The sequence below is a fragment of the Tiliqua scincoides genome, chromosome 5 (assembly GCF_035046505.1).
Source record: "Tiliqua scincoides isolate rTilSci1 chromosome 5, rTilSci1.hap2, whole genome shotgun sequence".
Taxonomy (NCBI): domain Eukaryota; kingdom Metazoa; phylum Chordata; class Lepidosauria; order Squamata; family Scincidae; genus Tiliqua; species Tiliqua scincoides.
In genome coordinates, this window is record NC_089825.1 from 20,805,309 (window position 1) to 20,824,511 (window position 19,203).

Consider the following 19,203-nt stretch of genomic DNA (forward strand, 5'->3'; position numbering starts at 1 on the left):
CATGGCCGGAAGTGACATCATCAAGCAGGAAGATTTTTAACCCATATAATCAAATCAAATCAAGCAAGTTAAAAGTTTACAATAAATATAACACTTTATTTAAAATAAAGAAGGATCCTCCAAACCCTCCCAAACAGTTGCTGATCTTTTTAAAAAATAATTCTCCAAACACTCCAAAGGCTGCAATCCTATCCAAACTTACCTGGGAGTAAGCCCCATTGACTATCGTTAAAAGCATAAAAAGTACATAGTAGCCTGTTGAAAGTACCTAACATTTGCCCAAATGCAGTCACACATCAAGACTAATATATTAAAAATAAAATGCACAGTGACCCACCTGAAATTGGTTCATGACCCACGTAGTGGGTCCCAAACCACAGTTAGGGAAACATTGTACTAGTGAGTCAATATGTGAATGGAAAATGTGAATAAAATCTAGTGGGACTGTGTCATGGGACACAATCCAGCGGGACTTTCGGCTATTCTTGAAGTCAGTTCACTCTTGTTCCCAGCTTCAGTAGCAATGAGATTGGCTCTTCTTAAAAAAAGACCCAGTAGCATGGAAACCCATACATTTGGTTCATTTGTGCTTTTCATGAATAAAGTAAAAAGTCTGTGAAATTCAGACTTTTTATTAGGCCCTTTAGTTTATACAGTTTGGGGAGAGAGTTATTTTAAGAACAATTGCTCAAGATGTTACCTGAGGCAAGTCGTATAAACAGAGAACTAAATGCACATTGCTATATTGTCAGATGTCACAGCAATGGGAAACTTTAACATTTCTTATTTTGTTAGAATTCCTGTGGCTCTCCCTGTTGGTGCCAGGCAGAAATGTAGGGTAGACATAGCACAGACATAAATGCAATTAATTTGGGATAAATATTAAATATAATAATCCCAAAGAAAGCACAATTAAATTGGAAAAATCCAAATAATACCAAAGTGATCATCTGGGTCAGGGCATAGCTGCTAGTTTTCAAAGAAAATTTTTTTGTTGTTGTAGCTTGTCGAACACATGAATAGGTTAACAAGACAATTTGTCTGTTCGCCCTGGCAAATAGAGGAATAAAGCACTAGTGGTATGTCCATTCATGCTCATTTAATATTAGCTCTGAGGAATGAGGTCAAACCTGGAATGCCCCAGGTAAGTTTTAACCCCACTCCTAGAGTCCTGCGTAACTGCACTTGTACAGAGTGACAGAGGGAATGAAAGAGGCACCCATGCTTGGGAGTTGGGGATAGGTCAAAACCAATAGTATAGCATATGCTTTATGTACTGAAGGTCTCAGGTTCAGGATGAGCCCACTGTTGAGGTGTGGTGAAGCAACTGCCTCAGACAGTGGATTTGTTGCTTCCCACCAATCCAATGACTGGCGCTGCCTTAGTGGCCACTGCTGGCAAGTTGTGTCTGTTGTCTAGTGTGTTCCCTGAAGCATTTGATGAGTACTGTGAGATACAGGAAGCTGGACTAGATGGGCCTTTGGCCTGATCCAGTGGGGCTCTTCTTATGTTCTTATATTTTTTATGCTGTTTCTCCTCCCACCATAAAAAAACCCAAAACATAAAATGTGTGTTGCAGAGAGGTCAGTGGTGTGCCTATTCCCAGAAGCGCATGTGCCTCAGGACACCATCTCTCTCCTTTCCACCCCACGCTTCCTTTTCCACTCCTGTCTGACTTTTTAAAATAGCAGGAGCGGACATGGAAGAAGAACAATGGCAGCCCCATGGGGCCCCACTTTGGATCAGAACTGTGTGGGAAGGGGGCTTATCAATTTGCTCCTGCAATGGTCCTTGTCTAGATCAGGGGGTTCACAACTGCTCTTGTCTTGATAATACTATTGGCTGCAATGGGAGTGTTTCTCCCAGGGTAAATAGCAGCTGCAGGAAGACTCAATCTGGATTGGGACTGTGATCAAAACAAAGGATTAAAGCCTCCCCTCACAGCTCCATCCAGATCAAGTCCTTCCACAGTTACTGTATACATTTTTTTAAAAACAAATGCACAACCTCCACTAATGCAATAAATAAAAGTATTACCTAATTTGCCCCATAACAATTCTCTTTAGTATTAGATACCTATAGCCTAATTCTATGCATGTTAATTGGAAGTAAGACACAATGTGTTCAGTGGGCTTATTCCCAAGGTGTACAAAGAATTGAAGCCTTAGAGATGCATCAATCTAGCTGGGTTTCTGACAATGGAAATGATTCTAGATGCTGCATAGAAAAATCATCCCAATCTTACCACTCTTCCTCTGAATCCAGTTCTTACTGTGCAGGAGCTTTGCATGATTCCACTGTAATGTATCTAGGAAAAGCTGTTCTGATGCATCAGTGCCAACAAGTGTCCTGGCACAGACTCAGTGCTTGGACTGATATCATTTCAGTGCCACAGAGGGTGGCATTTTGCTGGTGCAGCTTGTACATCTGTTTTCTTACACAGTGACTTAGGCTGCAATCCTGTCCACACTTAACTGGGAGTAAGCCCTATTGACTATAATGGGACTTACTTCTGAGTAGACATGCATAGGATTGGGCTCTTAGAGGATCTTCCGCAAACTAGACTTCCTGAAAAAGAAGTCCTGCACAAACTTTTGAACATAATTTTCAATTTCTAAGTATTCCATGAATTAATCAGTAGCCATTGCTAGAAATGACTAGAAAATGTGCAGAAAGTCATGCTTGACGAAAGCCCATTCATTTCAATGCATTTAAGCATGGCAGACTGTTTCTCATTTGCACTTAATGCATCTTTATTTAATAGGTGAAAGAACTGTCAAGCAGTAGAACAAGAGCTCCTTAAAGCTAGTTCAAAAAATTGCAGGTGATTAGGATTGGAAAGGTTATTTAACAACAGTCTCACAGAGAGAGAGAGAGAGAGAGAGAGCGCGCGCGCGCGCGCAAGAGAGAGCAAGAGAGACTACTGTATGCTTGTTCAAGAAGACAGCTTGTTCCCATCTTCCAACAGTCTCCCCACCCCAAAAAGTGTGCCAAGAGTAGCTCTGTATCTAGGGATCTGTGTAGATGTTTCACAATGAGGCTTATACATCTCACTGAGGCCTTCTAGATACTGCTGGAAAGCTGTTTTAAATTCCTGGATACATTGGCTGCCTGCCTGTGATAAGCTTGCCATGGGCACCAACTGAATCCATTTGTGTGGGGACACCTAAACATGGCCAACTAAAGAAAGGCAGAGACTGGGAACCAAGGCACAGAGCAATTTCAGCCAGCCACCAAATATGTACAGAGTTGTGTGAACTGTGAAATTCTGTCCTGGAAAACTGGAGCAGAACATGGCATGTCCAAATTTGAAATACTGTGTGCAGCGGCTCTGATGATGATATCTCAAGAAGATTATTGTAGAATTGGATAACTTCCAAAAAAGAGTGAGAGCACCTTCCTTAGGAGGAAAGTCCACAATACTCAGTGCTTTGTAGCTTGGGAAAAACGACAATTAAGAAGGGACATGATGGAGACATTAAATTATGTATTATGTAGAGAGAGTGGCAGGAGATGGAGATGATCTTTTTTACCCTCTTTCATAATACTACAACCAGGGATCATCCAATGAAACTCATTGGTGGGAAATTTAGGACAGACATTAGGAAATAATTCTTCATATAGCACATAATGGGCAAGAGGTCTGGCTCAGTTGGTAGAGCTGCCACCTTGTATGCCTGAAGATCTGAGGCTGCCAGTTCAAAACAACAGGAAGTACCTGAGAACTGACAGCATGCTGATATACTGATGACCTGACCCTAGGGAGCAGAGAGGAGTTGCCATCAAGTGGAGCATGGGAGGCGAAGGGCCAGAGAGAGACCAGACCGGGAAGGAATCCAACTGGAAAGAGGAGTTCTATGAAAGACTAGAACTATTCAATTGTAAAAATCCCTACGGGGGTTTAGAACAGCCTGCCTATGTAAACTGCCTTGGATTAAAGTCCGAGGAGAAATCTGACAACAAAGAAAGGCGGTATATAAATACCTGTATAAATAAATATAAATAATGAGTCTGTGGAATTCACTGCCACATGATGTGATGATGGCCATTCGCTTGAATGGTTTCAAAAGCAGATAGGAAAAATGCAGGGAGGACAGGTCTTTCACTGAGTATTAGTTATGTGGTTATGCATTACCTCTGGGTCCAGCAGCAGTATGCCTCTGAATACCAGCTGCAACAGAGTAAAGGCTTTCTTTTGTTTGTGGGGTTCACAGAGGCAGCTCATGGGCCATACATAGTAGAAAACAGGGTGTTGGAAACTAGGTGGAGCTTTGTTCTGATTCAGCAGGGCTTTTAAAAATGTTCTTATATCAACCTTTCCTTGCACGAGTTCTCCATAGAGGAGATCCTTTGGGATCCGGCCATCATCCATTCTCACGACATGAGCCAACGCAGGCGTCTCTGTTTCAGCAGTGAATACATGCTAGAATTCCAGCACGTTCCAGGACTGTGTTGTTTGGAACTTTGTCCTGCCAGGTGATGCCGAGGATGCGTCGGAGGCAGCGCATGTGGAAAGCGCTCAGTTTCCTCTCCTGTTGTGAGCGAAGAGTCCATGACTCGCTGCAGTACAGAAGTGTACTCAGGACGCAAGCTCTGTAGACCTGGATCTTGGTATGTTCCGTCAACTTCTTGTTGGACCAGACTCTCTTTGTGAGTCTGGAAAACGTGGTAGCTGCTTTACCGATGCGCTTGTTTAGCTCGGTATCGAGAGAAAGAGTGTCGGAGATTGTTGAGCCAAGGTACACAAAGTCATGGACAACCTCCAGTTCATGCTCAGAGATTGTAATGCAGGGAGGTGAGTCCACATCCTGAACCATGACCTGTGTTTTCTTCAGGCTGATTGTCAGTCCAAAATCTTGGCAGGCCTTGCTAAAACGATCCATGAGCTGCTGGAGATCTTTGGCAGAGTGGGTAGTGACAGCTGCATCGTCGGCAAAGAGGAAGTCACGCAGACATTTCAGCTGGACTTTGGATTTTGCTCTCAGTCTGGAGAGGTTGAAGGGCTTTCCGTCTGATCTGGTCCGGAGATAGATGCCTTCTGTTGCAGTTCCAAAGGCCTGCTTCAGCAGGACAGCAAAGAAAATCCCAAACAAGGTTGGTGCAAGAACACAGCCCTGCTTCACTCCGCTTTGGATGTCAAAAGGGTCTGATGTGGAGCCATCGAAGACAACAGTGCCCTTCATGTCCTTGTGGAAAGATCTGATGATGCTGAGGAGCCTGGGTGGACATCCGATCTTGGGGAGAATCTCTGCTGACCAGGTCGAAAGCCTTTGTGAGATCTATGAAGGCTATAAAGAGTGGCTGTCGTTGTTCCCTGCATTTCTCCTGCAGTTGTCTAAGGGAGAATACCATATCAGTGGTGGACCTGTTGGCTCGGAATCCACACTGCGATTCTGGATAGACGCTCTCTGCAAGTACCTGGAGCCTCTTTAGTGCAACTCGGGCAAACAGCTTTCCTACAACGCTAAGGAGAGAGATGCCGCGGTAGTTGTTGCAGTCACCCCTGTCACCTTTGTTCTTGTACAGCGTGATGATGTTTGCATCCCTCATGTCTTGAGGTACTCCACCTTCTCTCCAGCAGAGACAGAGGATTTCATGCAGCTCAGTGACGATGATCCCTTTGCAGCATTTTAGGACTTCAGCAGGGATGCTGTCTTTTCCAGGTGCCTTGCCAAAGGCAGGGGAGTCCAGGGCCACGTGAAGTTCTTCTAGAGTTGGTTCACTGTCAAGCTCTTCCAGCACAGGCAGGCACTCAATGGAGAACTCGTGCAAGGAAAGCGCCCTACAGGTAGACCACAGCTGCGATACAAGGACATCTGCAAGAGGGATCTGAAGGCCTTAGGGATGGACTTCAACAAGTGGGAAACCCTGGCCTCTGAGCGGCCCGCTTGGAGGCAGGCTGTGCAGCATGGCCTTTCCCAGTTTGAAGAGACACTTTGCCAACAGTCTGAGGCTAAGAGGCAAAGAAGGAAGGCCCATAGCCAGGGAGACAGACCAGGGACAGACTGCACTTGCTCCCGGTGTGGAAGGGATTGTCACTCCCGGATTGGCCTTTTCAGCCACACTAGACGCTGTGCCAGAACCACCTTTCAGAGCACGATACCATAGTCTTTCGAGACTGAAGGTTGCCAATACAGTATATCAACCACTTTGAACATATTTATTTTCATGACATGGCAGGTTGACACTATGTAGCTGTCCAATGGTATGATTTAAAAATAGGAATTGAATATATCTATATTTTAAAAATCCGCCTTTAATAGGTGCGGTGTAAACTTGAAATTTTCACCTGCTAATGCCTGACTCCATTAAACATTTTACTTTGCTTTTAAGACAATTGTAGTGTATCCAAATAAAAAATACTGGGTCGGTCATCATCCAAATAATTTGGCTAATTTACTTGGTTTGTGAACTGGCCAATTAATTTTTTTTTCTCAAAACCCTTTTTTAAAGATAGACAATCAATTTGTAGCTTTGTAAATGAAAAATTGTGGTTCTGCAGCTATAAAACATTTTTTAAAAACTTTTTTTGAAGGAAATAATTCCTGGAAGCAGATGATTATATTTGCTTATATGATTATATAGATCATCATGATTATATATCATTCATACCAACACAGCTCAAAATGAAAATACATTCATAATGAAGGACAGGTGATAGTTCTTTGCTCTGCTGGATCAGTGAACTATATAAGAACTTCTGCATAAGAAGATTGGGTGAAGCACATCCATCCCCATTTCATGCAAAAATCAGAATAATATTCATAGTGCTCTCCATCAAACTGGGGGGAAAACAGGAAGCAGGAGAATTTTCCAATTTTTATATTTAAAAGAAATGTAGTCTGGATGACTGCGGGATGCATAAAAGTACATCTCACTACCAGGCTGGAAAATACTATAAAAGATGCAAGAAACCCCCAAACATTAATTTTTCCATGCTTCTTGCCAGTTATGACCCAAGAAAATGATGTATGTTGAATCGAGCCCTTTGCTATATACTGTGTACACCTCTGTGTACACCTCTTTGCTATATACTATATACACCTCTCTAAGAAGAGGTGTTTTAGCATAGTTTTTAAAAAAATCTGTTTGAACTTATCAGACAGCCCAATCCTCAGCTGCCCTGCACGCAGGGCTGCAGTAGCACTGAAAATGGCTGCCACTGCATCCTGCGCTCACCAGGCAGCAGCTGCCGCCTCCTCAGGAGAAGGGGACTTTTGTCCTGCAATGGGGCTACTCACTTCTATGGCGACCCAAGAGTCTGCAAAGAAGTAAGAGCGTCCGTGTCTGGCGTCCAGTCTTCCTCCCACCCCGCTCCCTACCCCTGGAACACCTCCTCCCCATCCTCCCTCCACCTCCCCCCACCCTGGAACACCTCCTTCCTGCCTACCTGCACACCCCCACCTACCTCTCTGCTGCTTGGCTGTCCGCATGACCGCTGAGCAGTGGAGCTCCAGCGCTCCACCGGCACTAGCCCAGCGCTGGCCAGTGCTGGGCTAGCACTGGCGGAGCACCAGCACTAGGGCTCGCAAACATGCCTTACGGCACCTTTGCAACTTTGCCCACTGGCAAAGCATAGACACATGAGCAAGACAGGGGTCTTCAAACCCCAGCCCAGGGGGCCAGATGCAGCCCGCAGTGAGTCTCTATCCAGCCCGCAGCCAACCTCTTGAACCCTAAAAGCCTGTGACCCACTTGGCCGAACATGATTGGAGCTGTGCTCTGGTTGCATCTGGAGAGTGTTCTAAGGGCCAGAGAGGTTGAATGAATGAGCACATTCATTCATTCATTCGCTCATCTAAGTTCCACCTCTAACTTATTTATATAAATTCTATATTTAAATTTTTTTTTTTGGCCCTCTACACTGCGCCAGATATTTGATGCAGCCCTCTGGCCAAAAAGTTTGAAGACCCCTGAGCTAGGCTTAGATAATATGCTGCTGCAGGGTTGCTAAAGCAAAACAAGTGTGAACCCCATCAGACTGGGAATCTGTGCAAGAATGGAATATGAATATAATAAAGAAACTAATAACAGTAAAACGCTTTTTAAAAAGCATCCAGTATTGGTTTTACAGTCATAGAATTTCACAAATGGCCCAACCCAGTGGTTTCGCTAAGGGGATGCAGGAGGTTCAGGCTGTATCAGATGATGCGCACCGGGGGTTGACACCACTACTGGCACAAATTTTTAAAATCTTGATATTCTGAAATAACACCATCATACTATATATCAATCAATGTATACTTTCGTGTAGAATGCAGTGAAACAAACCACATTGAGATACCTCTATTCTATCAAAAGTTATAGACAAAAAAACCAATGGGGTGGGTCAATGGTCCATCACCACAACCACTACCCAGGACGTTGCCCACTGCATGGGAGGAGGTCCATCATAGGGTGACACAGGTCAGGCTGGCCTCCCACACCAGGTCACACAACTCCTAGTGACACCACTGGTGGACCTTCCCCTGACATCTCACGTTTCAGCAACAGAAGACTCAGGCCACTGGAGCTTCAGTGAGAGCATGCGCAATGGGGCCGTAAGTGTGAATGGCTGGTAGCTGCATGTATGTGCCACCAGAACATCCTGTTATTGCCAGTAAGTTGGCAGTGGGAGTGGGCTGTGGGCAGGGTGGGGAAGATCAGGGCAGGGATTTGGGTCAAGCAGGGATGTGTCAGGGAGCGGCATAGCTGCCGCTGCTGCTATCTGCATGCCCTTTCCCAGCAGTGACACACCCCCTTGGGCCCATTTGGATTTGTGTCAGCCAAAGAGCAGGCATAGATCCAAGTAGACCCATTGGGGTCTTATTTACTGTATGTAAATAAAAATTTCTTTTACTTACCTTTTCAGTGTGACATGGTCCCCAGTCAGCTTTGCTGGCTGAGAATAGGATTGGGCAGAAACTCACTTCTTAAAACACTACTTAAAATGAAACTAATTTGACTTACCTTCAAATAATAAATGCTTTTAGGACTGAGGTTCCAAAAAATAACTCAGCTGAGGCTTCTCCCCCACCTCAATCTGGGCTTGGCCGTATATTTGAATGATTACTTAAATTTTTTAAAAAGTCAACTTAATGTAAAAACATGTACAATTATCTTTTGCAGCAGCAAGTTTCCAAACAGTTTGAAATATTACAAAACGAGTGAACTGAAGAGCATTGAAAAACCTGGAAGTACTAAATGCATAAAGAAAGCAATTGTTTAAAGTTTTGTAATGCTGTTACAGGCTTCAGCGTTTTAAAGGCCAGTTAAGGGTGGAATGGCAAGAAGAGCAGACCTATAACATTTTAAAAATAAGCCATATGCAGTCTCTTTTTTTTTTAATGTTTTGAAGTTCCAGTAAGCGAAAGTTCCCAATGGCATTAGGAAAGAAACTTTGCTTGTTAACAATGTGTACTGGAAGAAAAACAAAGTCCAGTGAATTGTAATCTTTTTTAGTAAGCAATGTGAAACGTACCCCCCCCAAATGAACATGAGAATATGGGGGAGGGGAGGTGTTACAGCAAGAGTTAACTTGAAACCATGAATTGATCCATCTAAATTTAATTAAATTAAGATTAAAACATGAACTGTTTTTTAAGGTGTTCTTTTTAAAAGAAAAGTCAGTCGTAGGGCATTGACTGTAACTCAGAGGTAGGTCAATTTATTCTGCATTTCAGGTTTCATCAGAAAAGACTATTGAGCAAAAGGGGTTTTGCTGATCTGCAGATGTCACTGTCCTGGAGACCTGTAGTCAAGATTGTGGTTGTTAAATATCTATGCACAAAACACGTTCCCCACATCAGTAGGTCATGGAATAATGTCCTCCCCGCATAGGGATAGCCTGAGATCTCCTTGTGTTTGAAGGGGTGCTGTTCTGGGAAAAGGTGCTCTGTGATTTGCTACTGGGGGTAGATGTGCAGGTGGTTGTGTGCATGGAGAGAGAGGGAAATACCAAGTCAAAACCCTGCCTCCTCTTACTCCTGCCCTCCCTATCTTGACAGTTGGCTGACGCAGAGAAATCCTTGGCTTTCCAACTCTTATTGTGGTTATGAGAATGTGAGCTGTTTGTGTTTGGTGCCAAGATGTGGTGTAAAGAAGGTCCATTCAATAACAAAAAAAATAAAGCTGCTTTGGTTTCATTTTAGTGCTCAACATAATGCACACTGAATGACTGCTCCAAAATAGTTCTGACATGGAATGTATAGACCCAGATATTTAGGAAGGGAAAAGAAAAGAGGTGTTTATAGGAGAGAACCCAGATTTCCTCCATTTTCATCTCAGTCCCTGAACTGGCAAAGGACTGAGTGCCAAACTTCTGTTCATGCCAGGACATTGTCGCAGTGCATTCCAAAGGCAGTTGTGCAAGGGCCCTGTGGAGGTAGCAGGTAGAGGCAAGAACAGGCAGGCTGGAGCCTACAGTCTTGAGAATCTTCTGCTCTGGAGATCCTCCAGACAAATAGGTTTTGGCTACAATTCTACGCACACTTTCCAGAGCGTAAGCCTCATTAAGCACAGTGGAACTTGCTTCTGAGTAGACAGACATCAGATTGCACTTTGCGTCTCTAGTGAAGATGCTGCTGGAAGAAAGATCCTTTATCCTCGGGCTTCACCTGTCTTCCTTGGTGCATGGTGAAATCTGACATCTGAATATTTACCTAACACAGGGCCCAGTCCTACCCAATTTTCCAGTGCTGATGCTGCAACGTCAGTGGGGCATATGCTGCATCCTGTGGTGGAGGGGCAGCCACAGAGACCTCCTCAAGGTAAAGGGATATTTATTCCCTAATCTCAGGGCTGTATTGGTTCAGGAAAGTTGGACAGAGTTGGGCCCACAATATGTTGTGTCTCTGAGCAGGCCTGTTGAGTTCATATAGTCTTGTATAGATGTGTACTGCCTGATCCTGTGAATGTTTACTCTGAAGTAAGTTACATGAAGTTCAATATGGCTTAATACATCCATGTGTGAATTGCAATTGCTGCCTCAGAGCCAAACTCTTAGGCTCAACGTGAATGGATTCATTCATCTTGTAGATGGATTGGTCCTGCGCTGCAGAGCGTCAACAGTTGCCTTCTTTGCTTATTAACTGATGGTCTGAACACACATGATGAGAGTTCTGTAGCTGAAAGAAAGCAGGTTTGGCCTGTAAACTGCCCAGATGGGTGACTATGGGGAAACTACACTGTTCTCAGCTCCTCAGAGAAAGAATAGGACAGTGGTTGAATAAAGAACACTCATGAACAATTAAGTGTTCATGATGGCACACTGGAGCTGGAAACCATCAACTCATGAGTTGCCAATCCTGCAGATTTCATTGGGAGTCTCCAGGAATCAATGTCAGTCTCCAGAGGACTACTGAAAGCCCTTTTGGAGATTTTAACAGGGTCTCCAAGAATTTTTGTTACATCATGTTAGGGATAAAAACATCTGGGAACAGCTTCAGTCAGAATTGGCAACCCTGCTCACGAGTCATTTGAATGGAGTGTGAATTTCTCACACTGCAACATATATCATTTTAAAACAAAAGTTTGCCACAAACAACTGACACATTCACTTTTGTAGTGAATACATTTTTGTCAGAGGTGTTTTATGCTTAAAGCTACCACCAGTTTTGCATAACAGGACAGCATGGCTCAGAGCAGAGGAGCATCAATAAGGATGCCAAGTACCTCTACTATACAGTATACTGTATTCCCTTTCCATCGAGGCTTGGAAATATTTCTTTTTCTGAATGTGCCAGAATTTTGATTTGGGCAGCAATTTTCTGCATCTCCACATATTTGCCCCTACTGACTCATCTCCTGATAGCAGTATTTTCTCGTGGGCAAATGATTCCACCTGGGCCTCACTCAACAATTATAGAGAAGGATAATGCTGCAAAATGCTGCTGGTGGAAGAATGGACAAAACCAATGGCGTAGCTAAGGGGGTGCAGGGGGTAGCAGTTGTACTGGGCATCAAGCTTTAGGTGGGCAACAAGCTGAGCTGGACACTAGTGACCAAAATTGTGAAAATCTTGGTATGTAAGAATAATACCATCATGTTATATATCATTGGAAAGGTAATTTAATGCAGAGTGCAATGAAACAAACTGCACTGGAATATCCATATTCTATCAACAGTTATGACCAATTAACCAGAAAATAAAAACACAACTGTCTTGTGGAACAAAAAGGAGATTTGCTTAACTCTAAACTGACCTATGAGACTGATTTTTCTGAGTGCCAATGAGATATTATTATGATACAGTATGGAACCAATAACTTTTTATTTATTTACTTAATTAAATTTGATTTTATCATGCAGAGGGGGGCTACAAAATCTTCTTTGACCCTGGGTAGCAGATAGATGCCTTAGCTATGCCACTGACTGGAGGGAGGCGGCAGAGCAAGTGGGTGGTGAGCTGCTGGCGGGAGGAGATAGGCGCCTCCCAATTTTCACTTTCTAAAAAGCCTGGGTTTGATGTCACTTCCGGTTATGACATCACTTCCCGGGCAACATTTTGAGCTTGGCAGCGGGCTACATGATCATTAGCTATGCCACTGGAAAAAACCACTTCAGGCTATGGGGAGCATACACTTTGGACTGCTCCCCCATGTGAAAAACCTCCCTGGAAATAGAAAAGTAGGCCATTAAGGAGCAAGATTGTGGCCCAGCCCTGCTATGCTGATGTTTTCTATCTAAGGAGGTTTCAGCACAGGTTTCAGCTTTCATTCTGTGTGTCCCCAACCTGTGGTCTGAAGTAGTTCAGTCCGTAGTTAGTTCTGATAGTTTATCCAGCTGCGTGTGTACACCAGGCCCACAAAACAATATGGATGTAATGCCTCTTTCTTAAACAGTGCAAAACTCAGCCCCTTAGAGAAAATCCCACCAACCACCTCTCATCACTTCTTTGCCTGGGAGTCCCTGAACTTGAGCTATTGGCACATGCAGGTGGTTTTCTGCATGGTTAATTTACAGTCAAGTCTCTGCCTGATACTTAAGCTGAAATCATTAACATGTGTCCTGGGTATTACCTGAATGAAAAGACAAGTTCCCAAGTTGTTTTTGCTCCGCAAACTGCTCTGTTTCGATTACAAATCCTCCTCCAGGCATCAAGTGAGCTGGACACCTAGGGTGAAGCTAAAGAGTTATTTGTTCCCTAGGTGGACTCTAATGAATGGCTGCAGTGCTGCCCTGAACAAGGGAGTCCCCAGTATTAAAAGTTTAATAGAAAGCTTAAGAAGCTAGAGGCACAGAGGCAAAGGAGGGGCAGAGAAACTGCCCAGTAAATCACTGAGAGCCTTGTCAGACCCTCTGCCTCAGTGGACCATCCAGGAAGTAGCAGTTGGGGCACTGCAAGTAGTTCTCTTTCTCCCTCGCTTGCCCCACTGTCTTTCTCTCCGTTTTACCATCAGCCCCATGAGAGGCTGCTGCAGAAAAATGTTGGCTTTTTCCCCACTGAAAGGCACACTATGAAAGGAACAAGATTGTCCGGTAGCTGAAAATTGTGTCAGCTGAAACCCCTCTCATCTAGTTTTCCTCTCTCTCTTTCTCACAAAATCTTTACCCCTGAATCTAATCTATCTTTGTGTTTTCCTTTGCTATTTGCTTTCCTAATTTCTCTCTCTTGTTTTTAATATCACAGAGGCAAGAGTAAACAGGGCAAAAAGTGCAGGTAATTCAGTCACATGCACTTAATGGGGTGAAACAGAAGCAAAGGCCCTCCCCATGTTTCCAGTTTTGATCATATACCTCCCAATACTATTTTAATTAAGCTTGCATTGGCTTTCAATGAGAGTCTTTTTCTTTTAAATTTAAAATAGCATAGTAGGGCACTGATTGGAACCATGGTAGGATCAAGGTGCTAGAGGCCATCAACCCCCTACCATGGCATTGCCCTTTTTTGAGTTCACCCTGCCAGCAGTATTGCAAATAAATAAATAAATAAATGGGGCCAAGCTATTTAGAGCATGAGTCATTTGGCCCTTATTTACAGTAGGGTATGGATTCTAAGGTGTTGTGTCAACAGCTTCACAATGAAGATGATGAATGTCCATGTTTAGTAACTCCAGAAAGATATAAGCACATTAATTTGTTACAGAAAAAACTCAAGGTCATCTTGGGAACCTTAAAGACAAACAGATTTATTGTGGCATAAGCATTGTGGAGTAGAACTTGCCTTGTCAGCAGTGGTGTAGCTAAAGGGGGTGCAAAGCACTAAGTTTTACAGGGATCCGTAGCACAGCATGCAAATGGCCCCTCCCCTCTGGGGTCATTCTGGGTGGTGCTCCCACCACCTGGAATGGAATAACTTTGAAGAGGGGAGGGGTTGCTTGCATGCTGCATTAAGGCTCCCTGCAAAACTTAGGGCTTTGCACCCCTTCTAAGCTACACCACTGCTTGTCAGATGCCCACAAACCTTTGCCACAATCCGTTGGTTCAGCTTTAAGATGCCTCTATACAGATAAACACGACATTGTTTTTTGAAAGTAGTCTCCAGGCCTAGAACCTGAACCTGATTTAAAGAGTTGTATAATGGGAAATATTCCTCCCTATCAGGAAGAAGCCACACCTGGTAGAAGTTCTCTTTTATGCCACCATAGCAGTACAGGAGTTTTCTCAGCACCTGGGTCTGAAAAATCATCTTTTAAAGCTTTTTGTTTTCAACTACTATTGAAAACTGTTCCAGGACAACAACTTATTCTAAGCCTTTGAAAAGTGTGTTCTAAAAGGGTTCTAGAGAAAAATGTGTTCACATCTGCATATGTTTCATGGTAACAGTGTAACTGTACACATGTTTACTTAAGTTCCATTGTGTTCAATGGGGCTTACTCTCCAGTATGTAAGGTGAGCACGTATAGCAGTGTTTCTCAAACTGTGGGTCAGGAGCCCATGTCACGTGGGCCCAATTCATTTCAATATTTTATTTTTAATATATCAGACTAGATGCTACCATGGTATATGACTGCATTTAGGGAAATGTAGCTTGTTAAAAGTACAGATCTGTAACAGTGTATATTTTTTTTAACAATGATGGTCAATGGGACTTACTCCTGGGTGGGGGGGTAGGATTGCAGCCTAGGATTGCGAAAAATTTTCCTGCTTGATGATGTCACTTCCGCTAATGACATCACTTCCGGTGGGTCCTGACAGATTCTCATTCTGAAAAGTGGGTCCTGGTACTAAAAGTGTGAGAACCACTGATGTAGAGGATTGCAGCCTTGTGGTGGTTTGAACTGTTCTTGTATAGCCTGATATAAGAGTCTACCACAGAACAAACTCTAGTTAATTGCCAAGGCTTCCTTTAAAAAGTTGAAGTATCTTTTTTTTGCTTTGGTTACGTATGAATGACTTACACTTGGCCACTTTTCCATTAGAACTGCCAACTCTTTTTTTGGGCTGGGCACCTGTGCCTTTAATGTTTCTATGACAATCAGAAATTTCATAGATGAAACTTGCTATTTAATATAGATGCGAAGATAAGAAAAGCCTCAACTGCTGTATTGCTGCTGATCAGCCAGCCATTAACAGCAAAGGAACCCTGCCAGGTTGACACCTGTAACCACTTAGAAAGGTAGTTTTGCATGTTTACTTCTGCTTTCTGGCTCCTGTCACTGTGTAGAGAATATGGAAATGTCATAGAAACTGAGGAAATGGTGAGTGTTGTCCTCACAGCGCCTTTGTAGACTTCTGATTCATTGGATAGCTAAAATAATAATTTGCTTTTATAGAGTTGAAGAGGCTTTTCTGACTTGACTGAATAGCATGCATCTGGACTCCAATATTGGGCTTCTAGTTTGCTTACAATGCTGAAATTTATTGTATTTATATCTGGCTTTCTTCTGTGATGGAACTCAAGGTGGTCTCCCAGCCAGGCACTGGCCAGGCCCAGGCCTGCTTAATTTCAACCAGGCTGCCTCATGTGCCTCAGGATCAAACTCTTAAGCCTTGAAAACTCCATTCTAAGTGCTGTCCCTGGAAGGGTCAACCATTTGGCAATGTACCTGTTATATCTCTCATACACACACTATATAGTGTTTCAGTCCCACAAAAGGCACCAATTCAGTCAGTCAGAATAGTAATTCACAGCACAATCCGATTGTTCCATTGAGCCAGTGCAGCCCTCCCTGCACTGGGTCCAAGTGTCGCAAATGTGTCTTAAAGCATGGTTGTGGCTGCTCAAGAGCCAGCAGTGTCAGCCAAAAGGCATGTGCTGGACAGACTGACAGAGCCACAGCCCAGCCCAGCCCAGCCCAGCCCGTACGATTGCACTGGGTGGTGTGGAGGTGTGGGGAGGATGGCAGGTAGGCTGTTTGGAGAATGGAGGAGGGCTGGGAGTGGCCATTTTTGGGTGGGGGAGAAAGGACCAGGAAAGGATCAGACTCAGAAGGGGGGGTAGGATCAGTGGTGGCAACACATACCATATTCTAACCCCTTGCTTAGCCAGCCCAATGTTACACCAGGCTTCCCAAATTTGCATCAGTTAAATTGCTGGTGCAGATTTGAGAAGCTCCATAGGGACAGCTGGACAGGGTAAGTGGAAATATACCGCCTTGCTTTGAGGAGACCTCCAGCTGCCGCTTAAGCGGCTTTGGATGCAGCACAGGTCATGCCTGCACGGCTTTGGAAAGACTGCCTGTTCCTTTGAACTAGCATTCTCTGCTTTATCAGGGGATATGGGCTAGCTTCCCAGTGTTGAGTACTATGAGGCAAGAGAGAAGGGTAGCAGAAGATAGGGTCACCTATAGCTATAAGAAATTTAATACATGAACAGTACAGAAGTGAACATACAGTATTTGTATAGTGTAGAAAACATTGCACAAGAGCCCTGCACCTTCCTGCCCACATACAGGCACACATTTTAAAAATGTGTTTCCAGGTACAATTCAAAGTGCTGTTTTTGACTTTTAAAGTCCTAAACATTCTGTGATGAAGAAGCTCCTCTGTTCTTGAGCTTCTCTGGGTTCCCTGCCTGTGGAAGGTAGGCAGGTGGTGAGCAAAGAGAAATCTTTTTCTATGATCACACCCCAATTAAGGAATCCTGTCTCCAAGCAAACACACTGGTACCTTCTTTATGATGGTTTTAGCACCAAGAAAGTATGCCTGGTTTCTCCTGGGTTCCTGTGGTTAATTTGCTGCTTTGGCTGATTCTGGTTTGGAATTGTTAGGTAGGTGGCTTGTGAAGTTGGTTTTCCAGTGGCTGAATTATTGCATCCCTGCTCTCTGCCCTTTATCTTGTATAGTAGTGTGTCTTTTGGTCCTGCTGCTGTGCATTTGTATTTTATGATATATTCTGTCAAGTTTTATTGTTTTATATTTTATTGTGCAGCTGCCTTGAGTGCTAGCTTGTGCTCAAGAAGGGTGGCATGTATTTTTTCTAAATAAAATAAAATATATGTGGTTCTTTTTTGTGCAATAAATCACACACACACCCCATGCTTACAGATGTACATAAACCTGTTCCTCTAAAACCCATGAGCTCATGTTAGTTCTACTCTGCCCCATTCCCCAGGCCCTCCTTTTTTTTATTAAAAGAAGCAAAGTCAACGCTTGACCTGTTAATTCCCAGCCCTGCCTCATTCAACTTCTGCCAGCTGGTGGACAAAAAGTGTTAATGTTATTCTTTACCCAGCATGCAATATGGGAACTCCTTGCCACAGGATGTGGTGATGGCATCTGGCCTGGATGCTTTTAAAAGGGATTGGACAAATTTCTGGAGGAAAAGTCCTTCACAGGTTACATGCCATGATGGTTGTATGCAACCTCCTGGTTTTAGAGGTAGGCTACCTCAGAATGCCAGATGCAAAGGAGTGGCAACAGGATGCAGTTCTCTTGTTGTCTGGTGTGCTCCCTGAGGTATCTGGTGGGCTACTGTGAGATACAGGAAGCTGGACTAGATGGGCCTTTGACCTGATCCAGTGGGGCTCTTCTATTCCACAGCCCACAAGCGGTGGAGAAAACAGATGCATGAATGATGCTTGCATCTGCTTTTTGGATGCTGAGTGTAGTGTATGAAGCTTCCCAATACACAGCTTGCAGGACTGCTTTGCCAACTGAATCAGGAGGGTGAACAGTGGGCAAACACAAGCTAGCAACATAACCCAAATGCAGGCAGCAAACAAGGGGAGGGGGGAAGAGACACGTTAATGCAATGGAAGTAGCAGACCATAGAAGGCAAATATTTTGGAAAAGAAATGCACCTAAAAATGGTTATCCTGCATGGCGGACACTGTGATAGTATTTGTGGCTGCAAAATGCACTACATTTTCCCATAATGTCCCTCGACTTTATTAGGGCTGCAACCCTATCCACACTTACCTGGGAGTAAGCCCCATTGACTATACTGGGACTTGCTTCTGAGTAGACATGCATAAGATTGGGCTCTGAGGCTGTAATCCTAGCCACACTTACTTGGAAGTAAGCCCTTTGACTATAATGGACCTTACTTCTGAGTGGACATGCATAGGATTGGGCTCTCTCAGTCTGTAAGACTTTTTAAGCTCCTGGAGAAAATAGGATATCTAAATGGTCATTTTAAAATTTCACCCAGGAAAGACAATGGTGCTGTTTTAAAACTTGTACTTGTGCATGACCTTCCTTTTTAACGGTCCTTTCGCAATATAAACAAGTGATCACATCACACTCTAAAGGCGGCTGTTTCTTGTGTGCCAACCAACAATTCAGTTCGGACAGAACTTTTAGGTTGGGAACGTTCCATTGAAGATTGCATGGAACGTTCAGATGCATCAGACAACTTTCCAAGCCAGCTTCCTGCAGGTGTCTCTGTGGCGCAATCGGTTAGCGCGTTCGGCTGTTAACCGAAAGGTTGGTGGTTCGAGCCCACCCAGGGACGAGTCTCTTATTGGTTTTATTCTGCATTTTCCCCCCAAAACCCTTCTCTTTCTTTTTATCTGCGTAAAGACCAAAAAAAAAGGCGGAGGCGGGAAGTGCAGCCGCGTCTTAAATAGCTATGTAGATGAAGGCAGTGGCAAACCCTGTAGAGGGCCCACCTTCATCAGTTTAAAGGGCCAGTTCCCCCTTTCAGCACCCTGGTTGCGAAAGAATGCGTATAGAAGGCACCCACCCCATCCCCTCCCCCACCACTGCCCAACTTGCAGAGCGAACCAGGCTTCCCACTGCTGGCTCCCTCCAGAGCACACTGTGGTGCTGCAAGGGCTGCCTTGCCAAGGCAGCCCTTGCAGGAGGGGGCCCAGAAGGGGAGGCTCCCGCAGCCTGCTC

General features: G+C 44.1%; 1 non-coding gene across 1 annotated transcript; it reads left to right on the forward strand.

Annotated features, from left to right (window-relative positions):
- Window positions 1-18,743: 18,743 nt before the first annotated feature.
- Window positions 18,744-18,817, forward strand: TRNAN-GUU (transfer RNA asparagine (anticodon GUU)). The gene has a single exon. It is a non-coding gene; the product is annotated as a tRNA-Asn (tRNA).
- Window positions 18,818-19,203: the final 386 nt, after the last annotated feature.